Below are 20,685 nucleotides of genomic sequence, written 5' to 3' on the forward strand. Positions count from 1 at the left end.
TGCTGAGTGTAAACCAAATCGGCCCAATTCCGCACAGCCAAATGCAAAGTCTCATGCTACCAAACATTAGCCAAATCTGAGCTTATTCTTCATGTAAGCTAGAAATCTATTGGGACAACTTCGCAGTTACTTCAGTGAGACCAGTGATTGTCACCACTAATACAAATATAAATTATTTTTTCCAATCTATCATTGATTACTTTAATAACATTCAAATATCCTTTATTAAAAGCTTAGTCTTAAGAAGAAGAAAAGGTACAGTATGATATGCTGTGATTAATCTGATTTAATTTTTCTCTCAATTTAGCTAGGCCAACTGTCCTGCCCATTCAGCTGCTATCACTAGTGATTCCACAACACAAGGAGGGTGAAAACTTGCACACTAGCCGGATCTTCTGGCTCTTTTTAAACTGAAGCTGATGCAGCATTGCCTAGAAGCATCACAGCGCTAACGCTCGGAGGAAAGCGCAGCGACTTGGTTCTGATACATCAGCTCACAGATGCCGCCTTGTGCTGATCCACATCACCCTTAGAGTGATGAGGGGAAAGAACGCCATCTACTGTACCCACCCAGAGAGAGCAAGACCAACTGTGCTCTCTCAGGGCTCCGGCAGCTGATGGCAAGCTGCGTGACCGGGATTTGAACCAGCGACCACCTTGAGCCCACCTATTTTTCCTCTATTGTATTGTAGTCGGTGCTCTTTTTTGGTTTTTCTCACCCTGCCCTTCAAAAAGCCTCAGTCTTCCACTTCAATTTAAGAACATTGTGTGAGCAGGATATCAGCGCATCGGAAACAAACCATAAATCATAAATCTCACCCCAGTAAATAAAGCCATTCAGACTGGTTTTAGTGACTGGAGAAAATTCTGTCGTTTTACTCTATTTTAAAACATGCTAATTCCACATGCTAATTCCACATGCTAGTTTTTATGTGCTGCAAAACGAACAAACAAATAAATAAAATGGTTAAATAAAGGTTAAATCAAATGTAGAAACGCTGAGCCATAGCCTGGAGGCTCAGAGCAGCACTGTTGAGGTTCAGACCTGCTGCTGGGAGAAAGAAAGGGTTTTGGGAGCTTGTTTACCTCCATTCCCCAGACTACATGCTGCTGTCCTCCAGCATGTGGCTCCGGCGTGGCTTAATACCGGGAAAGCAGCTGTGCTCCTAAAAAAAAAAAAGGTAAATAATAAGGTCCTGGGAGCTGCAGCTGTAGAGCTGTAGGGATGGGCTTCAGCCTAGAAAAGCGAAAAAAAAAAAGAAAAAACATAAAAATATATAAATGGCCTGTGACCTGTCAGACTGCAGCAGCAGTAATTGGACTGCGTAAGAATTATATGCAATTTTCTGTGGTTATTCCACACCGCGTGGACTTTAGCAGATATTTATAGCCAGGAAACCAGTTCTTATGTATCTGTAGGGGAAATAAGACTGATTAAGTCATCTATCTATCTATCTATCTATCTATCTATCTATCTATCTATCTATCTATCTATCTATCTATCTATCTATCTATCTATCTATCTATCGTCCATCAGTCCTCGCCAAAGTCCTGTGTCCAACAAATCTCTCCATTTTCACCATCTTTCTCTCTTACAGTGATGCTTTGAAGTGGCTTAACAACACAAAATGAATAGAATTATACAATATATACAATATATATAATCTTATAATTCTGCACCTCATCAATGGGATTCCACATAGATTATTTTATGTGTTTGCTGACCCACTAAAATCATTATATATTTAAAATATAGCACAATAGCAATTTTACAAGAGAAGGAAAAACATTCATTGACTTTTTTTAGAGCAGTTCTGTTGGTAGAAATTCTGTATAATTGTAGAATTCTGAAACTGAAAATAAATTAAAGCAGTAGTCAGTGTCTTTTTAACTAAAAACTGTAAATTATATATATAAAAAAAAGAAATAGCAGAATTCTGATTTCAGCAATATCCTGAATGAATCCTGCAGTGGAATTCATCACTGAACAATTACCTGCATAATATTTATTCTTTTAACCTATTACATTTGCACATAATTCATTAATTTCCTCTTAGTTGCTTTTTATATTTTATTTATTTGTTAATTATGTATTTTATATCTTTATACTGCTAAATAACCTATATCTCATATCCTATTTATGTTTTTTTTTTTTTATCATTTCTTACGATTATTGTTTCTTGCTTTTATTGTAATTGTGCTGCTGTAATATCTGACTTTCCCCTGGGATTAATAAAGTTAATTAACTTTAAAATTAATCTATCTATCTATCTATCTATCTATCTATCTATCTATCTATCTATCTATCTATTGACGTATATTTTCGGCATATGTATTTTCTTTTGACGTGTATTTCGTACTATGGATGTCTGTCCCTTCTTGTTTGTGAAGAACAATGACCTTTAGCCTAGATGGGTTCATGTGTCCAGGTGAACTATTCTGAGAAGTCCATGTTTATATATGATTGGAATGTCACATGAGGGGTCAATGCCACTTTTTAAAAAGGTCATGTCTCCATATATGGTGAAGCTATACATGGGGTGGTTGGAACATAGGGTGGTTTTGGTATGAGAGCTATAGGAGTGACTGTGGAAAGCTATATAAACTGTTTAGACCATGAGACTTGGAGAGAGAGCGGGGACATCAGAATCGGGAAACATCTCTCTCCAAGGCTGGCCTAGGAAGCCTTGAAGATATTGTCTTAGTCTTTGTAATAAATAATTGTATTACACTTAAAGCAATGTCTGCGGTGTCTTCTTCCTCATCTTCAAGCATCTTCACAGCAAAGAGACAGTGGTAAACGACACTATCTATCTATCTATCTATCTATCTATCTATCTATCTATCTATCTATCTATCTATCTATCTATCTATCTATGTGAATGATGCTTTGAAGCGACATTCAAAAGCAAATTATTTGGACCAATCACAGACACAGGGTTGCGCTCAGCTGCTGGAGCCCTGAGAGAGAACAGTTGGTCTTGCTCTCTCTGGGTGGGTACAGTAGATGGTGCTCTTTCCCCTCTTCACTCCTAGGGTGATGTGGATCAGCACAAGGCTGCATCTGTGAGCTGATGTATCAGAACCGAGTCGCTGTGCTTTCCTCCGAGTGTTAGCGCTGTGATGCTACTCGGTAATGCTGCATCAGCAGCAGTTCAAAAAGAGGCGGAGTCTGACTTCACATGTATCGGAGTTACGCCCCTCCTTGTGTTATAGCATCACTAGTGAAAGAGGATATACTGTACAGCTGAGTAGCAGCTTGATGGGTGGGACTATTAACACAAGTAGTGACTGATAAACTCATTGGGGAGCATTGCAAGGAACTCAACAAGTTGGACAACAAACTCAACCCTCAACTCAAGTGTTTTACGCTTAATATTTAACTTTAAAGAAACTAAATTTGTTGTGCTTGTGCATTTTGTTGTGTTGTTCACTGCTTTTATTTGTGCTTTCAATCTGTCTTTTGCCAATTTGAGGAGTTAGGACGTAGGTGTTTGGTCGTAGGTGTCGTCCTAACTCCTCAACTGAACTGAAACTGAAAAACTAATTTTCTGAGTGCAAGAGCATCATGGGAAGTTTCAGCTCATAATGTTTTCTTCTCATCAGCGCTCTTGATGTTTCCAGACACTGATCTGACATTCGGATCCCGCCAGCTGCTCTCGACTAATAATGACCCCCATTCAACCGCCATGGAATTAAACCGCAGCAATTTTGCTAATGGATGTCTCGCTATGAATTCCTTTAATTTTTCAGTCTCATGGAAATGAAAACATTGGTTGGGGCTGGCACAGATTGGCTGTAGGATTTATAAGTTAATCAGGCAGTTTGTTCAGGACGATCCTCGCCTCCTCGAAATGTGCGAGGCAGAAAGGGAGCAGGCGGGAGCGCGGGTTTTAATTTCAGGTTCGATTGGTCACTGTCTGTGTGCCGGCTGCTAAATTATCCAGACTTGACCTTTGAGTTTTCTACGCTGTCGCTCTGCGGATGGATTTTAATTCCTCTCGGAAGCTGGATGTCAGTGTGAAGGCGCCGTTAAATTTATCCAGATTTAACCTTTCGCTGTGTGCACTCTGTTCTTCCTACGCATTTTATTCCGCTGTGATATCTCATGCAATGTACACTTACACACCATGTGTGCACATTTTACTTTGTTTTACAAATGTTTTGTTTCACAGCAAATCTGATAACATTCTGTGTGTCACGTCCTTCTCCTGCCTCTTGTCAGCCCCCAAGTTTTTTCCCTCACTTTTGTTTGTTGTCCTAGCCATGTGCTCTCTTTTGTTTGTTGTCCTAGCCATGTGCTCTCTTTTGTTTGTTGTCCTAGCCATGTGCTCTCTTTCGTTTGTTGTCCTAGCCATGTGCTCTCATTTGTTTGTTTTCCTAGCCATGTGCTCTCTTTTGTTTGTTGTCCTAGCCATGTGCTCTCTTTTGTTTGTTGTCCTAGCCAGGTGCTCTCTTTTGTTTGTTGTCCTAGCCATGTGCTCTCTTTTGTTTGTTGTCCTAGCCATGTGCTCTCATTTGTTTGTTTTCCTAGCCATGTGCTCTCTTTTGTTTGTTGTCCTAGCCATGTGCTCTCTTTTGTTTGTTGTCCTAGCCATGTGCTCTCTTTTGTTTGTTTTCCTAGCCACGTGCTCTCTTTTGTTTGTTGTCCTAGCCATGTGCTCTCTTTTGTTTGTTGTCCTAGCCATGTGCTCTCTTTTGTTTGTTGTCCTAGCCATGTGCTCTCTTTTGTTTGTTGTCCTAGCCATGTGCTCTCATTTGTTTGTTTTCCTAGCCATGTGCTCTCTTTTGTTTGTTGTCCTAGCCATGTGCTCTCATTTGTTTGTTTTCCTAGCCATGTGCTCTCTTTTGTTTGTTGTCCTAGCCATGCGCTCTCTTTTGTTTGTTGTCCTAGCCATGTGCTCTCATTTGTTTGTTTTCCTAGCCATGTGCTCTCTTTTGTTTGTTGTCCTAGCCATGTGCTCTCATTTGTTTGTTTTCCTAGCCATGTGCTCTCTTTTGCTTGTTGTCCTAGCCATGTGCTCTCTTTTGTTTGTTTTCCTAGCCATGTGCTCTCTTTTGTTTGTTGTCCTAGCCATGTGCTCTCTTTTGTTTGTTGTCCTAGCCATGTGCTCTCTTTTGTTTATTGTCCTAGCCATGTGCTCTCTTTTGTTTGTTGTGCTAGCCATGTGCTCTCTTTTGTTTGCTGTCCTAGCCATGTGCTCTCTTTTGTTTGTTGTGCTAGCCATGTGCTCTCTTTTGTTTGCTGTCCTAGCCATGTGCTCTCTTTTGTTTGTTGTCCTAGCCATGTGCTCTCTTTTGTTTGTTGTGCTAGCCATGTGCTCTCTTTTGTTTGCTGTCCTAGCCATGTGCTCTCTTTTGTTTATTGTCCTAGCCATGTGCTCTCTTTTGTTTATTGTCCTAGCCATGTGCTCTCTTTTGTTTGCTGTCCTAGCCATGTGCTCTCTTTTGTTTGTTGTGCTAGCCATGTGCTCTCTTTTGTTTGCTGTCCTAGCCATGTGCTCTCTTTTGTTTGTTGTCCTAGCCATGTGCTCTCTTTTGTTTGTTGTCCTAGCTGTGTTTATTTGTAGCTCTGCCTCCTCATTACCTGTCCCTAGGTGTTTCTTGTTTCCTGTTTCCTCCATGTGTATTTAAGCCCCTGTGTTTTCAGTGTTAGGTTGTCTGCTCTGTTTCTTTGTTTTCTGTTCAGTAGTTTATTCAGTGTTAATTCCAGTAGTCCTGTCCGTTCATGTATCTTGTTTAATAAATCAAGTTTAATTTAGTTTTTTTGTTTGTTTTCTTGTAAATAAATTAATTACCCTGCGTTTACGTCCGCCTCACATCCTCCCTGCTGAAATACATGAGACTGTGTGTCTTAAATAAATTTGCTGGTAGTATTCTAACTTGCTTCCAGATGTATTTTAAAGACAATTTTAACAGCATCTGTTTAAATCAAATTTGTTTATCACTTTTAAGTTACTACATGATTCCTTATGTGTTCCTTTATAGTCTGAATCACTATAGTATTCATTCACAATGTAGAAAAAAAGCAATAAGCAATAAGCTAGCTCTTTCACTATTCAGAGGTGAGTATTATCAGACTGCAGCCTGCTGCTAACTCCGGCTAGCACTGCTGGAGCAGTATTAGCATTAGCCGCTAACCACACTGAGCGCTAGCTCTTTCACCGTTCAGAGGTGAGTGTATTTGACTGTAGCCTGCTGCTAACCCTGGCTAGCACTGCTGGAGCAGTATTAGCATTAGCCGCTAACCACACTAAACACTAGCTCTTTCACTTTTCAGAGGTGAGTATATCTGACTTTAGCCTGTACATTTACTGTGTTAAAACAAGCTACATGGGACAAACTGCTAGCTAATATTGCCCTGCCTTACCAGAACACTCAGGGTTCCTCAGTTTAGTGCTGTCAGGTGGCATTAATGTCCTGCTATAACTAGTGGATAGCTGCTGATGCTAATGCTGCTACACTCAGCCTTAGTGGAAATCTAGAATTCTAAGCATACTGTAAATAAACTAAAGCACTTTACTCACCAAATAAACAGTTTTCAGGAGAGAAATCTGTGTAGATTAACATCCAGTGCTCATTTAGGTCTAAAATAACAGTTTTGTTTACTTAGCTAAGCTTTACAGGTGAATTAGGAGAAAAACATGGCGACACCCGTGTTCCTTACTACTGTTGCCTTATAATGCGCCTGAAACACCTGGTTTTAGAGCACAATAATTTATTGTGGTGACGGACAGTTCTGGTGGAAACAGGAGAGTTGAGGTGCACATTGAATTCTGCCGTGATTTGATCAGCCGTGGTTTTATGTTTTTTGGATACAATCTGGGTTAGCACCCGAACATCCCTTTCAGACAGCTTCCTCTTACAGCATCCACAGTTAATCCTGTTGGATGTGGTTGGTCCTTCTTGGTGGTATGCTGACATTACCCTGGATACCGTGGCTCTTGATTCATCACAAAGACTTGCTGTCTTGGTCACAGATGCTCCAGCAAGACGTGCACCAACAATTTGTCCTCTTTTGAACTCTGGTATGTCACCCATAATGTTGTGTGCATTGCAGTATTTAGAGCAGAACTGTGCTCTTACCCTGCTAATTGAACCTTCACACTCTGCTCTTACTGGTGCAATGTGCAATTAATGAAGAAACGGGCAACCAGGCTGCTCCAATTTAACCATGAAACCTCCCACACTAAAATGACACAAATATTATATTAACAGACAGGCCACAATAACTGTCACACTGTTATACACTAGTATGACAGTTAATAGACCTTGTAAGATGTAATAATGTGGGGAAAATATACAGATAAAAGATGAGTAAAATATGCTTGACAGCCCTTTTAAAGTCTGTCCTGCACACCTGAGTCCCTCCGTTATTTTTAGCCACCCTATTAGTGTCAGACTGCTAATGTAGCAGTGTGATTTCACGCCGGTGTTAATCTGAGACGAAGGGTGACGGAATAATCAACTCAATCAAGGCGTGAGCGCTAACTCGTGCATTCTCCCACAGTTTCTCCGCTCGCGTTATGCTGATGATAATTGGTTCGTTACTGTTATTAATGAGGAGAAGCGGTGTGGGATGCAGCAAGACAAATACACACCAGCTAATACGTGCTTCTGGCAACCCAACACACTTCTGCACAAATGAGCACATCAACAATCAAGCTCCTGTAAAACAGCTAAGGATGACAATGGGATCATTTCCAATACGTTCTCGGGTCGCTTTCATAACAGTTTTTTTATGTTTGGGGTCAATTTGACCCCAGCAATTTTAAACTAGAGAAAATTATTGTATATTAATAATATTGTTACCCAAGTTTGTCACATGCTATATTCGCTTGTTGACTACTTAAATAAACATTTAAAAAAGTCCCCCCCCACCCCCCTTATACAACCAGAATACATGTTATGGACACATAAGCACATCACCATAAAATCTAATTAATTTACCTAAATTGAAAATACGTTTTTATTGGTAGTTCAATGTCTTTATATTATTTATAAGTAAAAAAAATGTAATCTAAAACATTAAGAATTAAAAATATTTTAATTATTAATGTTATATATATAAATATAATATTTATATAAAAAAAATAATTATATAAAAAATGTAATAATATATATAAATAATATATAATATATAATATTTAATTGTTACCCAAGTTTATGTCACATACTATATTTGTTTGTTGAATATAAAAATTGGCCTTAAAATAATACCCTGTGCAAGTCGTTGTGCAAACTATTTATATGTCTGCAGTACCACTATATTGTGTGAACTATTAATATGTTTATAGGAACAATATATTTCTCCACAGAATAAGAAATACCAAGTTCTGGTGAGAATTATGTTTTCCCTGTCCTCCTGCTGCGTAAACTCTGTGTTTTTTGCAGTAATACAGTTATAATTATGTTATTTTAGGGCTCTTTTTTTTTGAAGATTATAGTATATATATTTAACCCCTTAACGCCTGAATTAATGTAGCTGTATATGAAAAAATGTTTCATGTGTGTTTTACCTTTAAGTAGATAGTAAATATTGTTGAGATTATTAATTTCACTTTTGCACAAAAATAAATAGAAATTTTGGTATGTTGCAAATTTGCAACAACAGGCAATATGGTCTATTTGGGGTAAATTTGGTATGTTGCAAATTTGCTACAGCAGACATAATGGTCCATACTAAGATAACAATAACAGAGTAATACAACAGTGAAAAATCAATGTTTTATTTATGCACCCAACAGCAGGCATTCAATAATAAATAACACCAATTACTGTCACCAACACAATATACACAAATATTACAGGAAACATTTCATTAATTTGAATTCTAGATTCATTTGAATTGTAAATTGTCAAAGGTTCCTAGGTCCGTGGCGAATATCGTCGCTGTCCTATGAAAAACACTTATCTCCATTTTTATTGATTTTTAGTTTACTACATAATTTGAACAGACAAACTGTCCCTTACACTGTGCCAAAATTTCTTGATGAACGGACCAAAAGAAACTCTTCAAAATTACCTGAAATAATTTTTTTTTACATTGACTTCCATTGAAATTGAAGAAGGTTTTTTCCCTCTCCTGTAAAGTTGCTGTTTTGGAGATAAGTGCTTTTCATTGGACAGCGACGATATGCACTAACAGGCATTGGGGGAATGCAGGCGCTATCTTGGCAGGTTGATTGAATCAAACGGTTAGTGGCATATTTGCAACAACAGGCGTTAAGGGGATAATTGCATGTCAACACAAATGTGTGTAAAATTCTGATATTTTTTATATGTTTTATACAGCTAAAACAGCATGGGGCCAAATTGACCCCTAACCCTTCCCCTTAGAACAAAGTTACAGAGGGGTAAAGGTTGAAACCCTCCCCCTATTGAATTGCCACAACCGTTCAAGCACCCAATGCGTCAGAAGCGCTAAAGTGCAGTAACCTAACTGCTGCTGCTGCTGCATAACTTTAGTTAACATTAGGGCGTATTTTATTGTATGTCTTCAGAAAATTTATTATTATTGTCTATTCCTTAATTCCTCTGTGATGGAGAGCTGAAATTAGCTCTCACTACCCAAAGTGCCCTTTTTGTAGTTTTGCCTGGAAAACTATCGTATTTTACCACTCTTTGCTACCGTCTGCACATATTATCCCGTAAATTTCCTGTACTATATTCAATTTAAAAATAAAAAACAGTATTAATTAGGAGCCAGGCCACTGACCACTGTGTGAATGGGAAAGCTCTTAACCTTAATCATGAAGCCAGTTCAAGGATAAAGTCCCGCCTTTCAGGAGAAACAGCCAATCAGGTTGCTGGTTTTACGGAGGAGGGTCGTTAAAACTAATATGGATATACAGCGAATTTTCTAAGACGAAGGTAAAGGAGCTAAGTAATCCTATGTAAACTGTGATGACACAGTTTCTGATAGCTGGTTAAAAATACACAAATCAAAACACAGATTAAACCCACTGTGTGCTTTACAAAATGCAGCTTGTGTCTAGGCAGTTAGCTTAACTCGAGTATTAGATAGATAGGTGGTTAGGATTTAAGAAAAAAAAAATCTAAATGTAATGTTTAACTTGCCCTGATGTGCCTGATCAGCCAATAACTAGTTCATTTTCAAATGGTTTGTATTATTTTAGGATTGCAGGCCTACTGTAAGCCATAATGAATGGAAATTAATTTATAGAACTAGTTTGATAGAAGCTGTATGTTGTGGATAGGTAGAATTTAGTACTTTACTTTATGTGGTAGTTAAAAGCAGTTTCTTAACCCTGATTACTGCCATAAAATTATATATTTTCCACCTGATCCAACTGATCAGCTAATAAACAGTCCTTTATTGAGTGTATTGAATCCCCCTATTAATCATAAATCAATCACCTACTTACTTTGTTATTTAAAGTGTCTTTAAAGTAGAGAAAGCTCTAGAATATGCAGAGCAGTGGGAGTATGCAGTAGAATATGCAGGAACGTGACTTCTGTTCATTTGTAGTTTACGGTAACACCACTGTAAGTCGGTTATATTTTAAGGTAGGTTTCTGTATGGTGTTTCAAATTCGTGCTCTGGTTTCTTTGGTTGCTTGTTTCTCCATCTGACCACTGATTCTCATAGCCCTTCGTTTAAAGTGTGAATCTGAAAAATCTCTGTATGAAGGGCTAACAAGCACCTGTCCCTTCCACTAACCTACCCCTCCAGCCTAACAAGAATTGGGACACCCCTTGGCGTGCACAAACAAAACAGAGAGGTAGGTTTAAGGGGTGAAATGGATTGGGGACTTACAGCAATTCATGCTTCCTTCTGCTGACACCTTTTATGGAGATGTGGATTTCATTTTCCAGCAGGACTTGGCACACTGCCCAAACTGCCAAAAGTACCAATTGGTCTTAATATATACTATTCTAATTTTCTTATTTTAAAACACTGATTTTTGGGTTTTAATTGGCTGTAAGCCATAATCATCAACAATGAAATAAATAAACGCTTAGAATAGATCACTCTGTGTTTAATACATCTATATAATATATAAATTTCACATAAAGTAACTATGGTGGGTCCAGTAGTGCAGTTCGCTCGGCGGTCGCAGGGCCACTGCAGGAGTGGAGCTGCTACATCTCTTTCTGTTTGGAGCTGTTTGTTGGGGATGTTTGTTAGATGCCTGCTTGCTGAAGCAGATCCGGTGTGATTCTAACCCGGCCCTGATTTCCCCGAGGAGACGGCAGACTCCTGCACAGCCTCCCACCTGACAGCATGACTAACCTGCTGAGTGCCGTCGGCTCCGGGGGATAGCTCTCTCCTCCGCGCCGCCGTTCTTCTGGATGAGCTCAGGGAAGAAAGGGAAGAGAGCGGCGAGAGGCGGACTCATTCTCTTCGGGTGATTACGCTTATCGATTCCCTCTGAGCTCCTTCACACAATTATCTCGCTACGCTGGAGACGGAGAAAACGCTCTGCATCTCCCCCGACCTGGGGATCCCTGAGAAATGAGGCACCGGTGTCAGGGGTCCAGACCCAATTAGACCTCTGGATCTCCTGCCTTCCAGGACACGGATTATAATCTGGAGTGGAGGCTGTAATTGGTGTGTCTAGAGTGACCTGGAGGTGTTTTTTGTGTTCCTGTTCTGAAAGCAGCAGTTACTTACCTTCTACTAGGCCTGTCTGTGATCATTTACATTATCGATTTGTCGTACAGTAAATGGACACAACCTCAATAATTCTACTTATCGAGGAAAGTCCATTAATGTGAATGAGTCTGTATTTCTACTTGGTTCCAAAACGCTATTTTTATTCTATTGTATTTTATTAATGCAAGATACACTGTAATAATACATTAATAATACGTTTTGAGTAGCCCATTAGCCTTGCAGGTGTTAATCATCACTACCTCACTGTTTCTTACACACTATCACACACACACACATCTCTGAACACACACACACACACACACATTCAAACATATCACTTCTCCAAAGCACACACACTATTACACTCAAACTGAGCTTCTTATCCAGTAGGAGTATTCCACACAATTAGTGTTCCACACCTCAGCCTTAGCCTTTTTATTTATTTTATTCATTTCCTCCTTTTGTTTTACGTTTGGCCTTTTGCCCTTTTAAAGTAAAATAATTAAGAATAAAAGCATTCATGGAGATACATAATTAGAACAGTAATAAAAAAAGTTGCCACCTGGTCTATATTCAGTATATTCAGGTAGTCAGCTGACCTCATTCTTTTAGCACATACTGTTGCTGAACCTAAACCTGCAGACCAACTGCAGCATCAACCAACCCCACATCATTTACTCACTTAAATCCAGGTGGAGACTTTAGTTTTTTTTTTTTTTTTCAGGTAGTGTATTTAATTATATAATTAGTTTTAATTATGTATCTCCTTATTATACCGCTTTACATTTTAGGCAGCACATAAATGCTTTTAATCTTAACTAGATTGCAGTGCCTGCAGAAACTGCGAGTGTGATTGCAGTGCTGATTCGTGGCTGGTTGCTAAGGTGTTGCTATTGCATCTGTAGTGCTTGCTAGGTGCTTGCCGGGTGGTTGCTATGGTGTTCCTAAGTGGTTGCTAGGAAATATATTTGCATATTTGCAAGATTAAAATGTGGCGTGGCTATGGACGCTAGGTTGCTCTGGCCATGTGGGGTGTCCAAACTTTTGACCAGTAGCTGCTTTATCCAACAGCTCCCCTATACACACAGTACTGGTGCTCTGGCTGGGGGGGGGGTGTCCAAACTTTTGACCGATAGCTGCTTTATCCAACAGCTCCTCCATATACTCACAGTACTGGAGCACTGGTTTCCTTGGCAACTTCATACAACAATTGAAAGAAAACTGTATGTTGTATAATTTCATGCAGCATATTTTCGTAAAGAATGCGACAAGTACTGTAGGTTCTCCAAAAATCTAAAACATTCTGCCTAATGCAATCACACTAATTAATTTATTTTGAAAGGTAAAAGGCCAAAAAGTAAAACAAAAGGATGAAATGAATAAAACATAATGAAACATAAAAAGGCTAAGAGGTGTGGAGCACGAATTGTGTGGAACACTCCTACCTTTAAAATAAGTTCATTTTGAGTGTAATAATGTGTGTTCTTTAGAGTAGGATGTGTTTTATTGTATATTTTCAGAGATGTGTGTGTGTGATAGTGTGTAAGAAATAGTAGTGAGGTAGTGATGATCAACACCTTCGAGGCTAATGGGCTATCCAAAACTTATTATACTTATTAAACTTTACAGGAGGAGAGAGAGAGAGAGAGACAGCCTTAGAAAGAATGAAACAGTAAATATGAATGTATGAATGTAATTTTCCTTCCAGCTTCAGTTCTAGTTTAGCTCTAGTTTAATTAAGAATCCTTATCTCTCTGCATCTTTATTTAAACAGCCCTTCAGCGGTGAATGCGGAATCTGCGCGAGCGAGTTAGTGGGGCGGCAAATTGAAATTGATGCAGGCAGGTAACTGTAAACCCCCACGTACCGAGCCTTCAGCCAACATTTAACTTTTCATCAGATTCACCCACTACTTCTGTCTGAGGGTCCTGAGGCTTACAGAGCGAGAGAAACGTGAAGAGGATATATACGGACATGATTTTGAGGCAAAAAATATATATATACTAATATGCAGTCTATGGGTCATTTTTAATTGCTGTTTCTGAGGCTAATGAACTTACAGTATAAAGACTGATGAACTTATCCTGTGCAACAGAGGGAACTCTTGTTCTTCCTTTACTGGGGCAATCCTGATGAATGCCAGTTTCATCATAACATTTTTAAAAGGTCTTTGCAACTGCACTTGAGGATACTTTACAATAAGGGTCACAAATAACTACAGGGGTTGTACAACAAAACTGAAACACCTGGTTTTAGACCACAATAATTGATTGTGGTGACGGACAGTTCTGATGGAAACAGGAGAGTTGAGGTGAACATTGAATTCTGTCGTGATTTGATCAGCCGTGGTTTTATGTTTTTTGGATACAATCCGGGTTAGCACCCGAACATCCCTTTCAGACAGCTTCCTCTTACAGCGTCCACAGTTAATCCTGTTGGATGTGGTTGGTCCTTCTAGATGGTTAATGCTGACATTACCCTGGATACCATGGCTCTTGATACATCACAAAGACTTGCTGTCTTGGTCACAGATGCTTCAGCAAGATGTGCACCAACAATTTGTCCTCTTTTGAACTCTGGTATGTCACCCATGTTGTGTTCATTGCAATATTTTGAGCAGAACTGTGCTCTTACTCTGCTAATTGAACCTTCACACTCTGCTCTTACTGGTGCAATGTGCAATTAATGAAGATTGGCCACCAGGCTGCTCCAATTTAGCCATGAAACCTCCCACACTAAAATGACAGGTGTTTCAGTTTCATTGTCCAACCCCTGTACATTGTAGAACATTTTAAAATAAAGAAAAACCAGAATTTAAGGTGTATTCAAGCTTTTGACTGGTACTGTACTATATGTATGTATGTAATGGTACAGAGAATACAGTTGAGGAAACTCTCAAATCTGTGGCCAAAGAAGTTGACAGAATAAGTGTCTGTAGGAGACGCCGCATATTCCCACAGGGGGCTTCCATCACATCCTTCCTCAAATACAGTCTGGCACTCCTCCACACCTAATCACTGCAGAAAGTTCATCTGGAGTTTAGGCCTCCCGGGCTCACTAGATGAGATGAGAATCTTTTAGAAAGTATTAGAAATCGAGTTAAAAACAGCCAACTGTGGGCAAAAGGAACAGCAGGAAATGTAAATAAAGACAGCTTGTGGTTGTGGAGAGAATAAAGTTCACTCCCTTCATAAAACATTTGCGTTTAACCATCTAACTTCTACTCAACTGTTGTTGAATGAGTTGTTGAAGAAAATGTTGAAATTAACCCGATTTTGCCTGATCTCTACTAATCCGCATAGGTGTGTTAATAAAGATTAATAAATTCATTAATGCGTATTCAGACAGTTTCCTGGGCAAGGATTACATGATCGAGATCCTGCGTCCTCATATGAGGATGTTACATTTCTGCTTCTCTGCACTATAAGATACTTAAAGCAGCACTAGGTAGGATTTTCATTGATTTTTGATCTTTTTAAAGAAGTAAAATTACAGCTTGAAACTCACTGCAGCGCTGCATTGAGGTGTAATAGGAGGAATAGTGGTCCTCTCGTGCCTGTGCCAGAGCTCCTCTGAGCTCAAACCAGACTCTGTAAGTTTTCTGAGGCGACCGCGACCAACGCTCGCAAGAACTGCGACCTGCTTTCCGACCTTTAGTTCTAACAGTTCTACAAGAACTACTGGTTCATTCTTTACAAAATAACATACAGACACTCTTACAGAAGCTGGAAAGAGACGGAATATGTCTGTAAAAGCCAGAAAACGAGAAAGAGAAACTAATCCGCCTGAAACATTTATTACACTCTACAACTGTAGGGGGAGCCCACGAGCGCAAAATCTCAATCCTACCTAGTCGAGCTATAATTTGGCCTCATATGGAGACACTGCCTGTACCATCTTGTGGTCACATGATGACATTACACTCAATTAATCAAAAACTAGAATCCCAGGCGAACGTTTCTACAGCCAGTCCAGACAGAAACATTTTTACATTTTTAACTAATTTATTTACAATTTTCTTCTTGGATGAATTTGACTAATTTGGACTAAGTAATTTGATCCCAATTTTTATATGTTTGCAAAAGTGACTTCCTGTACAAAGACAAGGTTTATTTTTTGTACTTGTTTAGTCTTACTATTCCCAAATAGCTAGGAGAAATTTAAAATATACACCAAGTCCGGGTCTCAGGAGGTTAAGCCCAGTCCTTTTAGTGGAAAATGTCCTTTCTAAATGCTGTGTAGTAAAACAGTGGATCAACACTAGCAGATGACAGACATGTCTCTCCAAACCATCACTGATTGGTGGAAACTTCAGACTAGACCTCGAGCAGTTTGGACTGTGTGTCTCTCCACTCTTCCTCCAGACTCTGCTCCCTTGATTTACAAATGAAATGTAAAATGTACTGATGATCAGTGATGGTTTGGAGAGACATGCTGATCATCTGCTGGTGTTGATCCACTGTGTTTTATTATCAAGTCTAAAGTCAGTGCAGTTTTGTTTTCCCACAAAATCTTACAGCACTTCATGCTGAACCTCTGCTACTGACAACTTTTATGAAGATGAGGATTTCATTTTCCAGCAGGACTTGGCACACTGCCCACACTGCCAAAAGTACTAATTGGTCTTAATATAATATTCTATCATTTTCTGAGACACTGATTTTTGGGTTTTTATTGGGTTTTTAAATGCTTAAAATAGATCACTCTGTGTTTAATACATCTATATAATATATGAGTTTCAAATTCTAAAGTAACTTTTTAATGATATTCTATTTTTTTAAGGTGCACTAGTAGAGTCAACTCATATACAACTAATAAACATAACATTCACAGAAAGTGTTAATAACTGGGTCATTAAAGTAGATCTTTTTTAGATATTTTGTTCTACAGCACAGTATAAGAAATCTGATTTCTGCTTTTGTCTTTCCACAGTGTTTTGTTCACCGAAATATATCAAAAATGAGACTATTGACCAGCTGCAGCTTGTACACAATGCAGCGGCTCGGGTTCTGACTCACAGAGGAAGACGGGAACATTACACCTTTTCTTGCATCGATGCTCCGGCTGCCCGTTCCCTTCGTCATTGATTTTAAAGTTGTTTTAAATCTATAAATGCTACGGCACCTTCATAAATTACAGGCTGTCTGGTGGACTGTATCCAAAAATCGAATCTTAAGGTCATAAACCGCTTTGTTGGATATTCCCAGAGTAAACCTGCGTAAAAGCAGATTTCTGTTTTTATGCTCCAAAGATTTGGAGTTCTTTGTGTCCTAAGATCTGTCAAACACCTGCTATTGACAGTTAAAAAAAATAATAATAAATAAATGAATAGCCCTTAAAACTTTTGGCTATTGACTTTTGTGACTTTTTTAAGCTTTTTAATCTAAATTCCTATAGATTAAATCTAAATTAAATTACTGGCTAATTATTTGACCCTTTCAGCTGCTACTCAGCTGTATATTCCCTTATCATTAGTGAAGCCACAACACCAGGAATGTGAAAAATAACAAGCACATGCCTCCTCCGATACATGTGAAGTCAGACTCCGCCTCTTTTTGAGCTGTTGCTGATGCAGCATTACCGAGCGAGTAGCATCACAGCGCTAACGCTCAGAGGAAAGCTCAGCGACTTGGTTCTGATACATCAGCTCACAGATGCAGCCTTGTGCTGATCCACATCACCCTAGGAGTGATGAGAAGAGAGAGCGCCATCTACTGTACCCACCCAGAGAGAGCATAACCAGTTGTGCTCTCTCAGGGCTCTGGCAGCTGATGGCAAGTTGCATGAACAGTTATCTAGCTCTCCATTAATCTTAGTTGTCTCCCCGGATTAGATGTTTTTGACCGGCCACTGTTTTTCCCGCCTGCAATAAACGCACCATCTGAAAATGTAATATATGTAGCAAATTTACAGTAAATTTAAAACAATTTCAGACCTTAATTTTTAAACATTTTAAGACTTTTTAAGGACCCGCAGGAACCCTTTTTGAGGAATTAGGCACAGAGAATAAGGACTTTTGTGTTGCAAACTGCTCAGAAAATTATGTAGCATCATTCAAACTGCGCATGAAATCTAACCGGTCACTCCACTTTGATTGACATCCATATCGTCAAATTGTAGACACTTTCATCTTTCTTATGAGACATCGTGAGCCAAAATAGACCATTTGGAGCCCAATATATTCCTGTGCATATCTGTTAGTCTCCGTCCCCACTGGAGAACCTGTATGTGCAATTTCATTGGTCTGGAGGCTGTCAATCAGCGAGTTTAGACGAATCAGCAAAAAGTCAGGACTTATTTGATCAACAGGTCATGTGAAGGGCAAAAAGAGACTCATAGCCTTACTGTAAGTATATAAGCTTGTCCAACAGTTTTATGATTTAATTGATCATACACCACCGTTTCTGTCTCAGGATGCCACTCAGGTGCTTGTGCAGTCTCTTGTCATCTCAAGACTTGACTACTGCAACTCTCTACTGGCTGGTCTTCCACTGCGAGCCACCAAACCACTACAGTTAATTCAGAACGCGGCAGCACGACTCGTCTTCAATCTTCCGAAGTTCAGTCATGTGACTCCTTTGCTGCGTTCCCTCCACTGGCTTCCTGTTGCAGCCCGCATCCGATTCAAAACCCTGACGCTGGCCTACAAGGCAAAAAACGGACCAGCACCTTCATACCTGATGGCGATGGTCAAAGCCAGATCTGCACCAAGAGCTCTTAGAGCTTCCAGTACGGCTCGGCTCGAACCTCCATCACTCAAAACACACAGAAAACAGACATCCAGACTCTTCTCTGTGCTGGCACCAAGGTGGTGGAATGAACTTCCACTGGATGTCAGAACAGCAGAGTCACTCACGGTCTTCAAACGTCGACTGAAGACACATCTTTTTAAAGAGTTCCTAAACTAAAAAAAAAAAAAAAAAAGGTTCCTAGGGTTCTTAACATGATTAAGCTCTATGTATCTCTTGATCCTAGTCTACAAACTAGCTTTGGATATCTTAAGTAACTTTGAAGCACTGTTGTAAGTCGCTCTGGATAAGGGCGTCTGCTAAATACCATAAATGTAAATTTGCTGGGTTGGGCCAGTGCAGTGTTAGGAGTCTTGCCCAAGGACTTTTATTGGTGTAGAGTAGTATATTCACCCAGTTTGGGAATTGAACCTCAGTCTCCCACATGTTCTAGTAGCTCACTGTCATGCAGTGGTGTTATCCACTGCACCACACCAACCTCGCACATGGATCTCAATAAACGTCTATATATTTTTTTATTCAGATACATTCTATTCTATTTTCATACATAAGGCACACTGTATTATAAGGCACATTATGCGACACTAGTGAGGAACAGGGGTGTCGCCATGTTTTCCTTCTAATTCAGCAGGTTAGCGGCTAATGCTTATGCTGCTCCAGCAGTGCTAGCCGGCGTTAGCAGCAGGATACATGCTGATAATACTCACCTTTGGATGGTGAAAGAGCTAGTGCTTTTAGTTAGTTGCAGTTAGTTGTTAATGCTAATACTGCTGCAGTCTTGTGCTGGAGAACTAAACTGAAACTCCTGTATAATGCTGTACTTCAGAGGAGAGCTTTTACAGCCCTTTTACATCTCCTAATCTCTCTTCTTCATCTGAGTTTAATAGAGTTATTATTTCTAGTTCTCATCATATTAATCAACACCTGGTTTGGTAAATTACTAGTAAATGTGGTAAATCAGGTGAGCTGCTGACGGAACTGAACATAATATACACATGCTGGCTGAGAAGCATCCAGGAGAAATCTGGAATCTCTACACTTTGTTCTACAGCTTCACAGGCTCACAGGATATAATATACTTAGTTAAAAATGTTTCTTGTTATGTTTTACTGTATGTATGTTTTTTTTTTTTTTGCATCTGTTTAAATCATATGTGGTGCTTTGTTCAGGTAAAAACACTAATTTTTCTGAGATAAATGGATTAGTGTAACTTGCTTTATTGCCTAAAACGTCTGCACAGTACTGTACATACGGTCCACCGGATTATTTTTTGTATTTTAATTGTGCCTTATATTGTGAAAAATATGGTACATGGATAAATCCACCTGAAGACATAGTGGATTTAGTAGTACCTATGCTGAATTAAAACTGAAGAGCGCACTCTCATTATTGTAAATTTATAGTCTTTCGCTCTTTCCAACTTGGCTGGTAGCTTTTCCTGCAGGATTACGTGAAATGATTCACATTCATCACACTTTCTACAAGATCTCCAGGACACTCTCCGCTCTGAAGAGCAGTCTAGCCTGCAGAGTGATATCTCTCTTTAAAAAATGCAAGAAATGAATACGATTAAAAAATCCTTTGCTGTTTTCCTGAGGCAGCCCTCTGGCCAACAGCTCTCATTCTACACTCATTTCCTCATTAAGCAGCATCAACATGGGTTTATCTACGGCATTACTTATCCGTACAATCAACAGCTGCCCTGATCCACCTTTATATATCTTTAAAACGCCTTGACTTGCTCTCAGTTCCTGTGTTTCCTTTCTTACGACTGGCTTATACTAGAATTTTAAAAACCTTTTTATTTTTTAGATCATTTATGTTTAATTTTATCAAATTGTTTTTTTTGTGCCACCAAGATAGAAACACGACAGAAATTTACCTGAACACACCTCACTTCCAGACAGTGATGTCAGTAACGCGTTACTCTAATCTGACCTTTTTTCAGTAATGAGTAATCTAACGTGTTACTATTTCCAATCCAGTAATCAAATTAAAGTTACTTATCCAAGTCACTGTGCGTTACTCTCTGGGTTCAGGGTTCGCTGTGCACTCTGTGCTGGTGACAAAGTGCCTAGAAGAAATAGACTTTCTGACAAGAGGACTGAGAAGCTTCTGTTAATGAGGTACAAGCATTGGTTTACTCACCCCACTCCACTGTTTCACTCTTAACATGTGATAACAAAATAAATCCAGGCCAAAATAACAAAAGTACACGTGATGTCAGCCTAGACCATATACACGGTTTTGTTTTGGAAATGTTCAGATTTGTAGTGTTTTAATATATCAGGTCAAAAAAGACTTTCTTCATTTTAT

The 20,685-nt window shown here is 39.2% G+C and overlaps 1 protein-coding gene across 1 annotated transcript in view; it reads right to left on the reverse strand.

The window, feature by feature from the left end:
• st3gal1l3 (ST3 beta-galactoside alpha-2,3-sialyltransferase 1, like 3) overlaps window positions 1-20,274 on the reverse strand; it is a 385,371-nt gene extending 365,097 nt beyond the window's left edge. Inside the window, exon 1 of the mRNA XM_049475270.1 lies at window positions 20,252-20,274. The gene's annotated coding sequence lies outside the window, so the exon portion shown is untranslated. The remainder of the gene's footprint in view (window positions 1-20,251) is intronic.
• Window positions 20,275-20,685: the final 411 nt, after the last annotated feature.

This window comes from Astyanax mexicanus, chromosome 2 (assembly GCF_023375975.1).
Source record: "Astyanax mexicanus isolate ESR-SI-001 chromosome 2, AstMex3_surface, whole genome shotgun sequence".
In the NCBI taxonomy this organism is placed as follows: Eukaryota; Metazoa; Chordata; class Actinopteri; order Characiformes; family Acestrorhamphidae; genus Astyanax; species Astyanax mexicanus.